The sequence below is a fragment of the Abrus precatorius genome, unplaced genomic scaffold (assembly GCF_003935025.1).
Source record: "Abrus precatorius isolate BTA unplaced genomic scaffold, Abrus_2018 Scaffold6, whole genome shotgun sequence".
NCBI classification, from domain to species: domain Eukaryota; kingdom Viridiplantae; phylum Streptophyta; class Magnoliopsida; order Fabales; family Fabaceae; genus Abrus; species Abrus precatorius.
In genome coordinates this window covers 415,127-420,424 of record NW_020874406.1, presented here as the reverse complement: position 1 = coordinate 420,424, position 5,298 = coordinate 415,127, and the positions used below count along the sequence as shown (strand labels likewise).

The 5,298-nt window shown below is 36.3% G+C and overlaps 1 non-coding gene across 1 annotated transcript; it reads right to left on the bottom strand.

Annotated features, from left to right (window-relative positions):
- Positions 1 to 1,090: 1,090 nt before the first annotated feature.
- LOC113870505 lies at positions 1,091 to 1,197 on the bottom strand. Its single transcript, XR_003505529.1, has one exon. It is a non-coding gene; the product is annotated as a small nucleolar RNA R71 (small nucleolar RNA).
- Between the last annotated feature and the right edge of the window lie 4,101 nt (positions 1,198 to 5,298).

Here is a 5,298-nt window from a genome sequence, read left to right as displayed (position 1 = left end):
CGTGGAAATTAAATGGAAATTTGATTAACTAAATTCAGAAGAACTCTTGTCAATGGAAATTGAATTTGTTCTTCAGATCTGAACCAATCACCGAGATTATATTTTTCTTAGGGATAAGGAACTTTGATCTTGCAATCTTTTGGTTTCTTACACTTAAAGCAATATTGAATTGAATCAGATCTAAGGAATTAGAATGGTTTAATTGAATGTTAGGTTCACTGAGTTAAGGAATTAACCTCTGAATAATATAATGTGAAACTGATTGTCATTCTTTCCAATTGCTTGTTAATTCAGAACTTTATTGGTTGAACATTGGAGTTTTGGTGAAGCAATTCCCTAGCTATGGTTTCTCCCTCTGTTATCACATAACTGTGTGTTCATTGTTCTGTTTTCTGCAAGTTCATTTTACTTTTAATTGTTCTAGTTTTCTGTTATTACATGTTACCACTCTCCTTACAATTTCGAAAAGCTTAAATGGTTATAATTCTATGAAGTGATACCTGAATCTAAATTCCCTGTGGAGACGATATTTGGATCTTAAAATTACTCATCACTTGCTGCAATCCTAGTACACTTGCAGTGTAGAGCAGAAAAAGCCATAGGGAGTGATAGTGAGTTAGAAGCTGTCCATTCTCCAGAATCTCAGAGTAATCCTAGAGTGAAAAGAACATCTACACCCTTGAGACAACCAAATCCAGCAATAGAAATGGCAGAGCAGAACATAATTAGAACATTAGGGGACTATGCTATTCCTAACATGCAAGGTTTTAGCTCTTCTATAATTAGGCCAACTATTCAAGCCAACCATTTTGAGATTAAACCTGCCCTACTACATTTAGTCCAACAGGATCAGTTTTCTGGAGGAAATTCTTATGATCCTAACCTGCATATTTCAAATTTTCTGCAGCTATATGACACCATAAGAATGAATGGAGTTAGTGAAGAAGCTATCAGATTAAGACTATTTCCTTTTTCCTTGAGAGATAGAGCAAAATGTTGGTTACAAGCTCAACCACAAGGAAGCATCACAACCTGGACAGAACTTGTGAATAAGTTTTTAACTAAGTACTTCCCTCCATCCAAAGCTGCTAAGTTGAGAGGAGAAATTACATCCTTTGTGCAGCAAGAAGGAGAATCATTGTATGAAGCCTGGGAAAGATACAAAGAATTTCTTAGGAGGTGTCCACATCATTGTATTCCAGATTGGATGCAATTGGAGACATTTTATAATGGGATGAATGCAGTAACAAGAACAATGGTTGATGCTGCTGCTGGAGGTTCATTAAATACAAAGTCCTTGGAAGAAGCTCAGAGAATTATTGAGATGATGGCATCTTCAATGTATCAGAATTCAAACTCAAGAAATCAAGGAAGAAATTCTGGTCATGAAGCTAAGGTTTTGGAAACTTTTCTTGCACAGAATCAGCTACAAAATCAAATGTTTTCAGAACAATTAGCTGCCTTAACACAACAAATCAGCAACCTACAAACAGGGAGTATGCCTACCAGTCAGCTAAGTTGTGATTTTTGTGGAGGAAACCATGCAAATGATGCATGTGAGGCATCTACAAGTGAAACACAAGAGCAAGTGAATTATATGAATAATTTTTAGAGACAACAGCCATCATACCCTCCAGGATTTCAATTTTTGAATAATAGAACTCAGCAGTATTCTAATTGGAATAATCAATATTCTGCTGCAAAGAATTCTAATTCAAATTTTCCTTTTTCTAATGCAGGTCCAGCAACACAACAACCTTATTTTCAGAGAAATTCATCCACTCAAACTCAAGGAAATCAGAAATTTTCCAAGCCTATGAATGAGAGGTTGACTGAGATGGAAGAGACTATGCTGCAATTCATGAAGGTGACTCAAACAAGCTTCAAAAACCAAGAAGCCTCCATGAAGAAACTAGAGACACAGATCAGACAATTAGCTGAACAACTATCCAGCAGGGATGAAGGAAGATTTCCAAGCAATACAGTAATCAATCCTAAAGAACAATGTCCAGCCATAACTACAAGGAGTGGAGCTGTAGTTGCAAGCCCTAAACCAGCAGAAAAGAAAGTGAATGATGCAGCAGAGAGAAAAATTGAACAAGATCTGCAACAAGGAAATTTTAAGCTATTGAAGAAAGACCATTCAGAAGAAAAAGTAGATGTTCCTATGAATTCTGAAAGGAAAACCAAAAAGCAACTCTTTGAGGAAGCTTGTAAGCCAATAGATCCAGAAAAATACAAGAGGCTGCCTTATCCTCAAAGAGTCCAAAATCCTAAATAAGAGGAACAATTTGAAAGGTTTATGAATGTCTTTAAGAAATTACAAATTAATATTCCTTTTGCAGAAGCTTTGGAGCAAATGCCTTCATATGCAAAGTTTATGAAAGAACTACTTTCCAGAAAAAGAAAGCTAGAGCATGATAAAACAGTACCTTTGACAGAGGAGTGCAGTGCCATTCTCAAGAGAAAGCTTCCTCAAAAGCTGAAAGATCCTGGATCATTTAGCATTCCTTGTGAAATAGGAAACTGCACTGTGGGAAGAGCATTGTGTGACTTGGGAGCAAGCATAAATCTAATGCCATTGGCTGTTCTGCAGAAACTTGGCATAGAGGAAGTGAAGCCCACCAACATTACACTGCAGCTAGCTGATAGATCATACACTTATCCATATGGAGTTGTTGAAGATTTATTAGTTAAAGTTGATAAGTTCATTTTTCCTGCAGATTTTGTAATTCTGAACATGGAGGTGGATTCTAACATCCCTTTGATCCTAGGGAGACCATTTCTTGCAACCGGGAGAGCTTTAATAGATGTGCAGAAAGGTGAACTTATGCTTAGAGTTCAAGATGAGAAGGTAGTGTTTAATGTGTTTGAAGCTTTAAAATATCCAATTGAAGATAGTACATGTATGAAGGTAGATATACTGGATGCTTTTATTACACAACGCCATATTAATGAAATTGATGAACTTGCTGTGTTAGAAGAAATAATATCTGCAGGGAATAACAAATCTGAATTTCTACATGAAGAATACATTATGGAAGTGCAGCAGCAACTAGAAGCTCTGCCAATTCAAAAATTTGCAGAAAATTCAGTGAAGGAGAAGCTAGAAAAGGATGATAAAGAAGAGGAAAAGCAAAAGCTAGAACTGAAACAACTCCCTTCCCACCTGCGGTATGCATTTCTGGATGAGAAACATGAAAATCCAGTCATCATCAATAATTAACTTAAGGAAGAACAAGAGGAAAAAATGCTCAGAATTTTGAGAGAACACAAATCTGCAATTGGATGGAGTATTGCAGATCTGAAAGGTATAAATCCTTCATTTTGTAAGCACAGAATTTTATTTGAAGAGAATTTTAAACCTGTTGTGCAGCCACAAAGGAGGTTAAACCCAGCCATGAAAAAGGTAGTTAAAAAGGAGGTAATGAAGCTGTTAGATGCAGGAATAATATACCCTATTTCTGATAGCAATTGGGTAAGTCCAGTCCAAGTTGTTCCAAAGAAAGGTGGTATGACAGTTATACCTAATGAAAAGAATGAACTTGTCCCTACTAGGACTGTGACTGGATGGAGAATGTGCATAGACTATAGGAAATTAAATGATGCAACCAGAAAAGACCATTTCCCACTACCATTTGCAGATCGAATGCTAGAAAGACTTGCTGGACATTCATTTTATTGTTTTCTTGATAGGTATTCAGGATATAATCAAATAGCTGTGGATCCTTTAGATCAAGAGAAAACTGCATTTACATGTCCATTTGGAGTCTTTGCATATAGGAGAATGCCATTTGGTTTGTGTAATGCTCCTGCCACTTTCCAAAGATGCATGCTTTCTATTTTTTCTGATTTGGTAGAAAAAATCATACAAGTGTTCATGGATGATTTCTCTGTTTTTGGTGATTCTTTTGATGATTGTTTAGCTAATCTATCCACTATTTTGCAGAGATGTCAAGACACTAACCTTGTGTTAAATTGGGAAAAGTGTCATTTCATGGTACAAGAAGGCATTGTCCTTGGTCACAAAATTTCAGAGAAAGGAATGGAGGTGGACCAAGCTAAAATAGAAGTCATTAGTAAATTGCCTCCACCTATCAATGTTAAGGGAGTTAGAAGTTTTTTAGGACATGCTGGTTTTTATAGAAGATTCATAAAATATTTTTCCAAGATTGCTAAACCTTTGAGGAATTTACTTATAAAGGATGCAGATTTCATATTTGATGATAATTGTTTGCATGCATTTTCTGTTTTAAAAGAGAAACTGATTTCTGCACCTATTCTTGCAAAACCAGATTGGAAACTACCTTTTGAACTCATGTGTGATGCAAGTGATAGTGCAGTAGGTGCTGTGTTAGGACAGAGGAAAGATAGGAAATTACATGCTATCTATTATTCAAGCAAAGTGTTAAATCCTGCACAAGTGAATTACACAACAACAGAAAAAGAACTTTTAGCTGTTGTATATGCTTTTGATAAGTTCAGATCATATTTAATGGGTTCAAAAGTGATTGTATACACTGATCATGCTGCTCTTAAATATCTTTTGACAAAACAGGATGCAAAGCCTAGATTATTAAGATGGATTCTACTCCTCCAAGAATTTGAGCTAGAGATCAAAGACAAGAAAGGGAAAGAAAACAGTGTTGCTGACCACCTATCCAGATTACCTTTGGAGAGTTTAACCACTGAATCATTGGAAATAAATGAAGAATTTCCAGATGAAAAGCTGTTTGCAGTGGATAACATGCCTTGGTTTGCTGACATTGCAAATTTTAAAGCCACTCAAGTCATTCCAAAGAGGTTTACTTGGCAGCAAAAGAAGAAGTTCTTACATGACAGCAAATTCTATGTGTGGGAAGACCCATACCTGTTCAAAATTGGAGTAGATGGGTTACTTAGAAGATGCATTCCAGAAAGTGAGCAAGCTGAGATACTATGGCATTGTCACAATTCAGAATATGGAGGCCACCATGCAAGTTCAAGGACTGCTGCAAAAGTCTTGCAAGCAGGTTTATTTTGGCCCACACTCTTAAAAGATGCCAAGAGGTATGTAGAAAACTGTGACAAATGTCAAAGAACTGGAAATATCTCAAGAAGACATGAGCTGCCATTAACTAACATCTTAGAAGTGGAACTATTTGATGTATGGGGGATTGATTTCATGGGACCATTTTCCCCATCATTTTCACACGAATACATCCTAGTGGCAGTGGATTATGTGTCTAAATGGGTAGAAGCAATTTCCACCAGATCAAATGATGCAAAGGTAGTGATTTCTTTTATAAGAAAGAACAT